Below are 13,674 nucleotides of genomic sequence, written 5' to 3'. Positions count from 1 at the left end.
ACATAAATTCCTTTGGATATATTTAAAGTGATATAAGAAGTTAATTTTAAATTTTCAGAATTTACAAAATTGCCAAAACTGAACTTGCAACTATTTAATCTTTTGCCCAAAATTGAACTCCTAATTATTTAATCCAATAGTGACAAATCATAAATATCAACTAAATGGTAAATATCTAGAGATATTAAAAATTCTCTAGATCGTATGTATTGCATTTAAAATTTTGGTTAGTGTTACGTAGGTTATAGGAGAAAATTAATACTGCAAGATTATTGTTGTCTTTTCCAGGAATACATATATATATATATATATATATATATATATATATATATATATTTGCTTATGTATAATAAGAGAAATGGTATCATTTAAAATTTGAAGGAGAAGTTTAGGATATATAATACAAACATAACTTGCATGTCAAAGCTTCTGAGATTGTCTTGGTTACTTTTACTTTTCTCTCATTGCTGGGACAAAATACCTGACACTCAAAATGAAGGAAGGAAAGGTTTATTTATTTTACAGTGTGTGGAGGTTTCAGTTCATAACCAACTGGCTCCAAGGCAGGGTGGCGTGATACTAGGGCAACACTTCAAGGCAGCAGCCAGAGCAAAGAGAAGGGCATAGCAAGCCTCTTCTCTCTTATACTGTATGCAGGCTGCCCTCCCCCAGCCCACCCCCAGGGCTGGTTACCACTGAAAAAACCTCTGTGCCTTCCTCTTGCACAGGATGAGGATATTTACAAAGTGAGAGCCCTGGTTCCCTGCTGAGTCTTCTTTAAACAGCTCAAGTTGACACATGCACCAACCATAACAGGGATGTGAGTTGAAGGACTGATAATTATGAATCACTGTGAATGAGTTCTTAAGAAATCACATTTCCACTCTTCTAAACCAGAGAAGTTTAAAAAGAACAGGTTTTTTAAATAATAGCTATGCTTGTATCCTTTTGCGACCACAGACATAATGACCCTTTACGTCTCACTGTGCCAAGGAACACTATAAAGCCGCTAAGCTGGACTGCTGATTCCAACCCTTTGAAAGAGTCATTGAAGAGAGTGTAGACAGGCATCAAGAACAAAATGACAGTCAGTGAAAAGAGTTATGGAAAACGTTAAGTGAAAAATTGGTATTCAATTGTTTTTAAATACATGTCAATAATAAGAATTAAAAGGAACTGACATATGACGACATGGTTTTAAGGAAATGAGGCTGTGAGTTGATTTTTTCATATTTTTTCTATTGTATGATACGTGAGAATAAAATGAAATCAAAAGTGACATGAGGTTTATGTGTCTCCCGGAGCCCATGGGCCTGTTTGGGTAAATACAATGGGCAGGGGAGAGCTAAACCAGTCTGCAGGGAATTGCTGACCTCTGTAGCCTCCTGTTCCCCAATGGCTTGGTGGTCTACTCCTAACTAGTAAGGCCCAGGAGCATAATCTGCTTAACCCAACACTCCTTTCCACTTCCCTTGTCCTGTTCCCACCTCAGCTAGAACCTCAGGTTCTCATCCTCCACCTAGGAGCAGCCGGGTGTCCATGGGACAGAGTCCTAGGAGTCTTCATGGAAGTAGAAATCTCTCAGGGGATCCCAGTAGAGCCTGGGCAGTGTTCCATTAATGTGACTGTGAAGCATGGGTGTCCAACCTCCTGGCTTACCTGGGCCTCAGTGAGTAAAAAGAAATCATCTCAGGAAACATACAAAATACATAATATAGTGAATGATCACAGGGTACAAAACTTCCTTTTCATGTCTCTATTATAACATTTAAAAGAGAGGAACTTAAATTACATGCAGCAGGCACAGGAGGCGGAGTTTGCACTGCTCTGTACCCTCCCAGTGGAGCATGGAGGCCACCACCTCAGAGTCCATGCCATCCAATAGAGAAAACTGTCGCTGAAGGTCACAGAATAGCATTCTCAGCTTACATTCTGCCACCCTACCGGCTGTTCCAGGTCACACACAGCCTGCGGATAGGGGTAGGACGCCTGGTGTCAAAGCAACAGATGCTCCTGGCACCGCTCCCTGCTCCCATCCCTCCACCTTCTTCAGCCATCAAGACTGAGCCAGAGGGGAGGCGGCGCACACTAATACAGTGAAGACCTCAGCAAGTTGACTGTTCAGAGGGGAGGGGCCAGCATATGCTGCCCATCTGCAACTCACGAGCACACTGCAGTGGGAAGGGTCACCTGTGGCTGCCATAGAGACGAGGACAGAAGGACCCCAGCACAGCAGAGACACCAGCCCTGGCAGCGTGGGACCCCTGAAGCCCAGCAGCAGCTGGCCTAGAGGTACTGACCCTAGAACAAAACCTACTCCTACTTACTTAAGCCACCATTCCCCACCTACATGACCCCTCGGAGCAAAAAGCATTTTTGTGACTTGGACACCTGATGATCCTTGACAGCTGGAGTTGTACTGGGTCTCAGATACCCACAAAAAGTCTGGAGGGATTGGAGAGAGTGGCAAGATAAAACCTAAAGGAATGCAAGGGAGAGGTGTACAGACAAAACTTGTCCCTATAGGATTTTTCTTGGGGAACAAAGCAGAAAGTTCTGGAAAGGCAGTGACTATGACATCCAATTTGCCCCAGCTCTCATTATCACAAAGGAAATCTAATACAGACTTGTGAAATTGAATGTATCAGCCCGGAATCAGACTATGAAAAGTGCTGTTCATTTTCAAGCCAAAACAATCTTCCCTGTGGACCGTACATTTAAAAGTAATTAACACGCAAGTCACAGATACAGAGGATAGGAATTAATTCTTTTCTATCCGTGCAGATATTCTCAAGCCCTATATTCACAATATTTCACTTTGAAACTGCATGATTATTATGATTTTTATTAACTCGCTTCATACTGTACAAATTTCTTCGAAGACAAATTACACTATTTATCGATATCAAGAACATAAAGAGCTGTTTGCAATGAGGCAGGGGTAGAGGGACAGAATGTAGAACTCAAATTTATGTAACTGATGTGTAGTAATCGTTTTTAAAGCTTTCAGATACACGCATTAAACTGGGCTTCCAAATGTACCCAAAATTATTACTCCGACTCTCCCAAGACTGAGTAAATATGCATTAAGATGTTTTCAAGCCCAGCCAACTGGAACAAAACCATTAACAGGCAGCTTTTCTAGTTTATCAAATGAAGCTAGGCCAGGCTCTTAGGAATGTGTTTAAATGTTACATTTATTCATTAAATCCCTCTAGAATCTCAAAGTAATATGTTTGTCATGCCAGGGATTTTTCTTTTATGAGACAGGATCCCACTACATAGTTCAGACTGTCCTAGACTCACTATGTAGGCCAGACTGGCCTTGAACATTCAGTGATCCTCCTGCCTCAGCCTCCCAAGTGCTGAGATTTCCAGGTATCCAGCACCACACCCTGCCTTGCGGGGATTTTTAATGTCCAGTGTCAGATGTTATTCTCCAAAATGCTGAGTTAATGTAACATATGCTTCACTTTGTAACCTAGGTTTTAATTCTTAGGACATAAAAGGCCATGCATGAATCACCAGTTATATAAAGAGTTTTGCTACCTTTGGTTTCTAAGTTCCCCAAATGTTTTCCCCCAAGGCCTGCTTCTTCACCCATACTAGGAAACTCAGCCTCTTCATTCCACACCTACCATAAAGAATCTCCCATCTCTCAGGGCCAAGGAGGCGAGAATTAAATCACTTGTCCCTCATGGACCAATACCTCTGACAAAGCCACTTTATCCCACATGAAAATGTTTATTGATTGAGTTATTTCTTAGCATGCTCTCCTACTCTAAACTCCTACAGTCCTTACCAGTTGCACATTGTCCAGTATTTATCTAAGCCTTCTCTTCTTAGCTGTCTCTCTCTTCCGTATCTCAAAAAAAGAGTTGGATGGATTTTCTCTGATAATCAATATCTTAAGGTAAAAAAAAGTGTCTTTATTCCTTTTCCATGCCACCTAGCAGAAGTATTCTTACTGTTTTTCAAATAATCATTTGGACCACAATGTGTTATTTCATAACTCAAAAAATATGTGTCATTCTTTGATTGTCCACTTTGTATGCTTTGCTTTTGTGACTTGAGCAACTACTTCTAAGATAACAATATGTAATTTATCAGCTAGCAACTTCTTACTTTTTAAATTCTATATTATTCCTACCCTTTTTTCTGTTTTGCTTTTTTTCTCTAAATAATAAAAAAGAAAAGGAAATATGTACTGGTGGTTTCTCATGTGACAACCCAAAAGATAAAATATACTAAAATAAAAGAGATAACAGGAAACAGGGAGGCTGGACATCTCAAAATAGAAGGGCATCAAGAGATGGTGAAGGTGGGGAGGAAGGGGAGAGATGGGGACAGAAAGGGGTTAGGATGCGTTAGGTACCTGCGCCAGCCCCACACAGGGAATAGAAACAACTGTGTGCCGCAAACGTGCACCAAAATAAAAGAAAAAAAGGATCAAGAGTTGAGGGCGGGGAAGTGAAGGAAAGGAAAGAAGATGAAAAAAGAGAATAAAATGTGTCCTGTACATGCACTAATTCCCCACAAAAAATGTACACATTATGTACTAAAGACACATGCTAATAAATAATAAAATTGATGTTAAAATTTTAAAAAGGGCATATGCATGAGTTTCATACGTACCCACCAGCTGCCAATTTACAGTTATACCTTGCTGTTCGTAGCAAATGCTTCCTGGCTAAAAGAACACTTATCTGGGCCTCCTATGATATGCTTTGCTGAATTATCATGAAGTCCTTGGTTTTAAAAACATGAAGCCATTTACCAAAGGGCCAGGTGTGACTGTGCCTCTATGTGTGTGGTGTGTGTTTGTGCACATATGTGAGTGCCTGCGTGTGTCACATGCCTAATTAATCTAATTTACAAGATATTTAAGTGAACACATTTTCTGTGACAAAACACAGCCCTCTTCCACAGGCAACACACATCCTTGCAAAAGAGAGGCCATTCGACCACAAGCCTCGCTTGCAGTCTGTCTCACTGGCTTCCCCTTTGTTTATGACACTTTTTTTTTCTGAAGATTCACAGAGGGCAAAGGCTAGGAGTTAACAGCAGCTCAGCAGCTTCATTCTCCATGAAAATATGTCTCAACTGTGTCACTCCTGCCCCACCCTAAAGCAACTGCCTCCCTCAAGGACACCCGCGTTTTATGGTCCTGTAAAAAGCTCGCATATCTGATGATAGTGATGAGCATCAGGGAGACACCAAAAGTTCTCTCCCATCCACCCTCCGCCTTATCTCCTTCTTTACAGCTCTGTTTTACTGTCACTGGGGTCACTGAATCATAAGCCTAAGAGGAAACATGTTCGATTGAAAAATACCGTTTATGTTATTTAGGGATATTCTGAATCTTCATAGCATACTGCAAGTCGGCCAGCGGAAACGTCTGTGTGTTACTTCACACAGCCTCCGGTGTTCCACCCTGTTTTTCTCCCCCATCCCACCGATGTCTCTTCCATGAGGCCAGTGGTTGTATAGTCGATCTTGTAGCCTTAGCGCCGAAAATAGTGCCTTGCTCAGAGAAGGCACTCAACAATATTTGTCACACAAAAGCTATGAAAAGCTACTGTTGAAGAGTGGGCAAAGGGATGCAAGCAGAATTAACATGTGTTATGTGTGTGAATCAGTCCCTCATAATGAATGTAACCATTATGTGCTATAAACATAGACTAATAAAATTAAAACTTTAAAAAAGATGGAAAATTTCTACCATCACATTCCAGTAAGAACCCTCAGTTCCTGATGTCTGAAAAGTCACATTTGTCTCATAATCCTCTTCATTTCAGGCTCTCTTCCCTGAAAATCCTGCACACCCAACGCTTGACAGCATGTCCGGGAAATACTAGGAGTCAGACACAATTTTGTTCAATGAATGAATAGAATGAATAAATGTTGTTGTATAGCATACGCTTTAGGCACCAACTTCATTGTGGCCACTCCGAGCCCAGTGTACCACCTTCCAAACTTCCAGTCTGCCTGTAATGTGATGCTAGGTTTTACCCTTGTTTTCAAACAATCCTACTGCCCCCGTAGCTTCCTCTAAGCAAGCCAGGTCCCAACTCCTCCTTTTCACACATGCAGAATGTGTGTCCCCTGTTACCTCCATGCCGTGATGTCCAGAATGACATGGGTTCTTCATTAACCTTCCACCCTCTCTGAATCCCCACAACATTCTGTGTGTGACAGTTATAAATGTTGGCATTCCAATCGGCAGGGTCACTTCAAGACTTCTTGTTCACGTATCTTTTCCTTCAGCGAGGTTTACACAATGATAGCAGACTGAAACTATATCTTAAAGTCTTTGACTGACTTCAGTAATTTAAATGACTTGGTGTTTCTTCAACTGTCTACATACTTCACTTTACCATTGTGTGGTTCTTCAAAGAATACAAATGAAAGTAACTGAAAGAATGAGATCTATATATATCAAGCTCCTGAAAGGAGAGAAAATCACCCATGCCACACCAATTTATTAACGTGGAGTGTGGATCTTATAAGTAGAGCTCCCTAAATGCTTACATTTACAGCCAGAGAATAAGAGGAGAAAATAAAATGTTAGAATTTCAGCAGAATACTTTACTGTTCTTACTATTGCTTCACGCATATATTCATGTGTGTGTATATGTGTATATATGTATGTGTACACGCACGGTGCTGAGGTTGAATTAAGGGTCTTGTACTTGCCAGGAAGCTGGTCTACCACTGAGCTAGGTCCTCCAGTCCTCTTACTGCTTCCTGAAATGCCCAAAATTGAGTTACTAATTCTGCTGATTAGCACTTAACTGATATTGTTCCTGTTCTTATATAAGAAACATCTAGATAAATTATTTATTTAGTGGTTTTCTATGGACTTAAAATTTTTAAAAAATCTGTACATGCTTTTTAAAAGCATCCAGTAATGGTAAACCAAAAGAGAGACAGTAAACACAGATAGAAATCAGATATCAAAGAAAGTGCCATATAATTTTATTAAGAATGCTGGTTCCTGCAACTCAAAAGTTGGAAATGTTCTTATTGTGTAAGTTTCAAAGATAAGAAGAATAACCCAAGATAAGAGTTTATTCCTGATCCTTCAAAAACCAGGAGGCATTTAGCAGGGTATTAAAAATACAGGAAATAACTAATATTTTTTAACCTCAGCAAATATCCTGCTGTTGAGGAAATGTTTCCTCAATTTTTATTGCCTGTTTTTTCAGATAAGTATTTCTGTATTCGTTTGGCTTTGGAGTTTAATAATAGAAGAAGAGCTTTTGAGAAAAGATCTTAAAAAACTCAACCTCATGGACAGAGGCAGCCTTAGATGGTCCTGGGGGGGGCGGTGTGATTCAGGTGTCTCCCCATCCCCAGCAGGCTGCCCCCTCTTCCTCCAGAGGTTCGGTGGAATATGACACATTTCTAGTCTTACTTTGGCACCATTTCTCCAGCGAACTTGCTCCCCAGTAAGGCCTGAGACCTTCCACCCACACCTCACATGCACTGTGCTCGTGCCTTTCCACGGAGCACCTCTGTCTCGGCTCCTTTCCTGCCACACCTTCCTTCAGGTTCTCCCCCTTCTACCCAGCTCACATGAGCCCCGGCCTCCTCCATCTCATCGGTCTGAAACCCTGTGGGGCTGCAGCCTTCTCACAAACGCTGCCTCCTCTGTGCTCAGTCCTGCATGTCCCGGCACAAGGATACCAGCCTTTATGTTTTCAAAAACAGGTGACTTGAGCCGAAGCATGAGCCTACCTTGATTCAAATGACAGTGTAGTTCTCTCCTCCACTTTCCTGCATAGAGTTCCTGTGGTTATTACATATTCTCTATTGCCCTAGTGAAGAGTTTTTGTTTAAACATTTCCCTGCAAAAGTATACTCCTCATAAGACCATGGAATGTGTTATTGTAGGACTCTACCACCAAGACTAGCGGCATCATATACACGTAGTAAGACACAACTGAACACCCAGTAAGGATCTGTCTAACACACGCATTGTAATAACCTGGAGTTCGGAAAACCTGAATCGAGCTGTGTCACTACCTACAGCAGCAGTGCAACCTTGGTTGTGTCACTGACCCCCTCGGCCTCATTTGCTGCCCCTGTAGATGCTGTGTCCTGCGCTGTTGATGGCACCGTGGTCAGTGTGGTACTTTAGCCTTCTCCTCTTCCATCCCACGCTGGAAGAACAGCCGCAGCTGAGCCAGAGACAATGTTTTATTTTAAGAAATCTTAAAGTGCTCTTCAAAAAATTTATTGACTTGTATTTTTCTAAAGTTTTTTCCCTCAAACTCATAAAAAAAGATAGTATGGGAAGGCAATAAAAACCAAAGAAAGAAAATGGTTAGAATATATATGTTCACCCTGAAAACCTCAAACAAACCTTTACTGTCAAATATCACTTTGTAATCCTTGATGGGTCTCCGGACTCAGTTACAAGCAACAGGTTGAGTTTGGAGATGATTTTATGGTTCACTGCTATCGTGGTCAAAGCCTTTAACTCTGTGACCTTTCATTCAATGAAAAAGGTCAAAACCACCTGTGGCCATTTCAGACATAATGTTTCCTTGCTGTTCATTATTTTGCATCTGTTCTGCAGTCCAGAGGTGTCCGGAAAGGTCCTGAGCAGCAAAGCAGCAGTCTTCCAGGGGCTGGAATGTGCCTGCCTGTGGTTCTCTGATTCTCACATGCCAAAACAGTGAAAGAAGCAGGAGTATGTTAAAATCGTCCATTTGTTTCTACGTTCCAAGTCATTGCATGCAGCTCCTGTGTGTAATTTGTTTTCTGTTATGCAGACTTTGCCACCTTGTTGGCGACTTTGCAGATGGAACGTTTCCAGCTTGGAAAGTTTCTGACTTTCTATGAGTTGATTCAGGATAAGATTTCAAAATGGAAAGCGTAGTAATTACTCAGTGAAAGAGGAATCGATGAGTATGCAAATTCTCAGGGAAGACGGAGGTGACATGCTCTGGACCTCCATCCATGGGAGCCTCACCTCCTAACTAAGCACATATTGTATTCCAGGGGCTGCGGTGGGAACTGGGAGGAGGTCTGTTGGCTTTCAAGACTACATTTATACTTGTGATCCTAATTAAATGTCTAAGAAGCAAATTGAAGAGGACAGCACTGCCACACCCACAGATGGGTCTAAGTGTAAAAGAGTGTTAAAATCAGCCTCTCAGCCATGGGGTACTGTCCACATGACTTCCTAACCTTCATCATTAAAGATGCTAAATAGCAGCATCTACTTTTCACATTTCTCAAGGCATCAAATGTAATACAGCAGGAAAATTTGGTTGGTTTGAGAGTTTATGCTGTAAATGTATAACTGATTTAGCCCTTCATAAACTATTTCAGCGTGTTTTATCATCTTTCTCCTTAGAAAGTGTTCTTTCCAATTTGTCTCTACTAGATCAAAACCACTTTTCTCAAGTTCAGGCAATAGATTCATCTCTCCCAGGGAATCCTTTCAAACTTGGTTTCAATAATAATGTTCACTCAAATAAAAGACATTCCAATCAACCTCATAAAGCATCTAGATCATTCTAAAACATTAATGTGCTTGGTAAATATGTATTCACTATGTGCTTTACACAGAGCAACTGTATAATTAATATCTGGTGAATGCTAAAATTTCCTTTACCTTCTCATATCCCTACATGAAAAGTCAACCACGTACTATCATTCTCTATTAGTGCACATCTTAGCTCACCAAGCAGATTTATTATAAAGCAAAAGCAGTTACAAAGAGCCATTAGCAATATTGAGAAAAATCGTGTGGGGAGACTTCAGCACAGGACGGAACAGGGCTTCCAGAACGCACTCCCTGCAGAGCCATCAATGAAGCTAGGTGACAAATTACAGGGCCTGGGTGCTATGCAGGAATCAGGAAAGATGTTTGGAAAAGGAGAAAGGCCAGATTTACGTTATTCCATCACCTCCCTCCCAACTCCAGATAGCACAGTGTGGAGAGAGACCCTCCGCTCAGGAAAAGGAGAAAGAAGTGAACATTGCCTTGGACCCCAACATTGTCCCCACCCTAGTCAAACCCAGTGCCAGGCCAATCCCAGGCCCAGACTCCAGGCTGGTATCCCTAGACTGAATCCCTGGGGTAACTCACTGCCAGACCAGCTCTGCAGGCCCAGGCTCCAGGCCAGCACTCATGGATAGAGCCTTCAAATCTACCTCCTCTTCAGGTAGGACTCTGTGTTTCTATTTCCCAGCCCTACCTAGAACAAGCCTGCAGGCCCATGTCAGGTCCACACCAGCAGCCCTGGGCTCCCGTTTACACAGGGCCTGCCTCTCAGACCCCAGATGTGTGCCAGAGGGAGATGCCAGCAGCCCCAGACTCTTGATAAGACTCCAGCAACATAACAACCCCACTGCACCAGATTTCCTGTCCTCACCTTAGACTCAAGCCAGCTCCAGCACCCTTGTCTTCAGGCCAGCACCATGAGCCAGCCTCTATGCTGGCTCCCATGGGTACAGGTTCCAGAGCAGCCTAGAATCAATCAAACCCAGTGAGCCCCAGGCTTCAAGTCTGCTCTGTGCCTGGTCAGCACCCCTGACATCAAACACTGTGGTGGTACCTGTGGAAAGAGGACACAAGCTTGTTCAGTGCCAGGTAGGACCCTGCAACCCAATCCTTCAGGCCAGGTCCTATAATGTCATATTTCTGCAGACCCAGAGTCCAGACTTGTCCCTGAAGGCATCAATGCCAACCAGCCACCTTACACCAAAATACCACAAAAGCCTATGTCATGCACTCAGTTCTAGACCTAGCCACCGAGCTAGGTACCTGGCCAATCCCAGCACCTAGTTGACTGCTTCCAGTGCAGGTTTAAAGGCCACTTCAGCACCCAGGTCAGTCCTTGTGGATCTGTACTTCAAGCTGGCTCCCTAGAAACACAGGCTACAGGCCCATGACTATGAACTCAATCAACTGGACAATTCCAGTGAATCAAGATGCAAACCCCATGCTGTGGGTCCAGGCACAAGGCCAGAGAGCCTGAGCAATCCAGCAGCAAGCCTGCCTGTGCCAGATGACCTAGCAGAGTTAGCTAGTAAAAGGTTTTCTCAGCCAACACCAGTCACAGAAGACTGAAACAAGTCCCTGATTCTCCAAATGCATGGCCATCGATGTAAGGCAATCATAAGCACTGAAAACTAAAGAAATATAATACTGCCAAAAGAAAATCATTTCCCAGCAGCACATACTCAGAAAAGTGGACATACATGAACAGCCTGAAGAGTCAAAGGTACCACAAAACAGGAAGCTCAGTTAATGAACTCCAAATAATACAGAGAAGAACCTAATGAAACCAGGAATTCAAATATGAAGAGAAGATACTGAAAATAGTGAGGGAAAAAATCCAGTCGTGTCCTGGTCTCTTAATTACTTTTCTTCATTGCTGAGACAAAATACCTAACACCTAAAGTTAAAGGAGGGAAGGTTTATTCTGTCTCAGTTTTTAGAGGATTCAGTCTGTAGTCCTTTGGCTCCAAGGCAGGGAGGTACGCAGAGGGGCATCACAGAGGAGGACGACAGCTGACGGGATGCAAAAGCCTGGAAGGCAGCAAAGTAGCAAGCAGAAAGGGACAAGCAATGAGCAATGACACTGCAGCCCTCCGTCAGCCCCTCATGTTTTATCCAGGCCACCTGCCCTTAGAGCAGGTAGCGCTCACGCCCTCCCTCCTAGCACTGCACCGTGAATCAATCCTAGCATTATATCCTGGATCCCAGCATCGCACACTTTAGATCCAGCTACATCCAAAAAGCCCCAACTCTGATGCATGAGCTTTGGGCAAATAGCTACACACAAGCCGTAACATTTGGTATTCACAGAGTATGGGTTCCAGAAAGCCTCACAGAAATCCATGGGTGCTCCAGTCCCTCATATAAAATGAAATAGTACTTGCACTATGTACATCCACTCATATGCCTTTTTTTTTTGTATCAAGAATCAAACTCATGATTTTGCATTTGCCAGGCAGGCTCTGTGCCCCTGAGCTACATCCCCAGCCCCACTCATATACTTGAAATCATCTCTACTCTATAGAATCAGTACGGTGTAAATACTATGGAAATTGCTGTTATACTATATTGTTTTAGGGAATGATAAAAGGAAAAGTGCTGGTACAGACATAATTTTGAATATATCTGAAACCCCATTGGTTGAATCCACAAATGTGCAACCTATCAAAACAGAAGACAAATTGTACACATGCAAATATTTCAGAAAGGCTAGCAGTACACCTCTCAGTGGAAATTTCACAAGCCAGAAAAGAGTGAGGTGATAAATCCAAAGTGCTAAAGGACAAAAAGAAACATCTGCTGTGAATACCATATCCCACAAAGCTATTCTTCAGAACAGAATGAGAGAGAAAGGCATTCTCAGGTAAACAAAAATTGATAAATTTCTTCACTGCCAGACCTATCTTATAAGCAATGCTATAGAAAGATCATGAAACTGAAAAGTAGAGCTAGTAATCAGTAACATGAAAGCAAATGAAACTACAAAACTCACTGGAAAAAGTCAGCACACAGTCAAATACAAAAACCGGCTAACACTAATAGGTGGTATGTAAATCATTTGTATCTTTCTGCAAAGTTAAAAGGTCAAATTATTTAAAATATGATAGTTGCAATGATCTTTGAATGTTGTAAAATGTTGTAACTGTGGAAGTAAAAGTATTGAGTTTCTATGCAAAATAAAGTTGTTATCAGCCAAAAGTAGATTATCATGACTATGATATTTACACAAGCCTCATAAATACAATGAAAACCCTATGGGAGAAACACAAAAGACAATACAAATTCCAAGTGCACTCATAGAGAAAATCACCTAACATAAAGGAAAACAGTAAACATAGCAGAAAGGCACACAAGATCTACAAAATAATCAGAAAGAAATAAATAAAAAAGAAGGAGGAAAAAGAAATTATGTTCTGAAAAATAAAATTGACAAAGCTTTCGTGAGAAGAAAGAGAGAAGAGATTCAGAAATGAAAGCTGAAATATTGTAAGTGATTACACAGAAACAGAAACGTGAGACTTCTGTGAATAATTACATGCCAACAAACGAGATGACCTAGAAGAAATATATCAGTACCTACACACAACCTACCAAGACTGAATCATGAGAAAACAGAAAATAGGACTATGTCAGGGAGTAAGCAGTTTGAGTCAGTAATAAAAATCTTCTAGAAAAAAAAATCATTATTTAACTGAATTCTAGCAAACATTTGAAGAACTGTTATCAATCCTTCTCAAGTTCCCTGAAAAAAGTTGAGAAATACAAATATTTCCAAACTCATAAGGCCAGCATCACCCTGATACTGAGGGAAGACAAGGACACTACAGAAAAAGAAAGTTATGAGCCCATATTCCTGAAGAACACAGATATAAAATTCTCAACAAAGGTCTATCCAAGTAATTTCAAAGGTATATTAAGAGGCTCATTCACCACAATCAAGCGTGATTATCCCAGGATGGTTCAGTATCTATGAATTCAGTACACTATTCCAAAAGAATGAAGGACAAAATCCATGGAATCATCTCAACAGACGCAGAAAAAATCATTTGAAAAAGTTTTACACTCTTTGGTGCCCGAAGTTCTTTGCAAACTAGGTATAGAAGGAACTCAAGTCAAACAGTAAAGGCTACATTATGACGAACCCATGGCTGTTA

Source organism: Cavia porcellus, unplaced genomic scaffold (genome assembly GCF_034190915.1).
Source record: "Cavia porcellus strain 051 isolate PalLab524CR breed Dunkin Hartley unplaced genomic scaffold, mCavPor4.1 scaffold_4, whole genome shotgun sequence".
NCBI classification, from domain to species: Eukaryota; Metazoa; Chordata; class Mammalia; order Rodentia; family Caviidae; genus Cavia; species Cavia porcellus.
The sequence above is the reverse complement of the archived record's forward strand: the minus strand, read 5'-3'. Positions refer to the sequence as shown.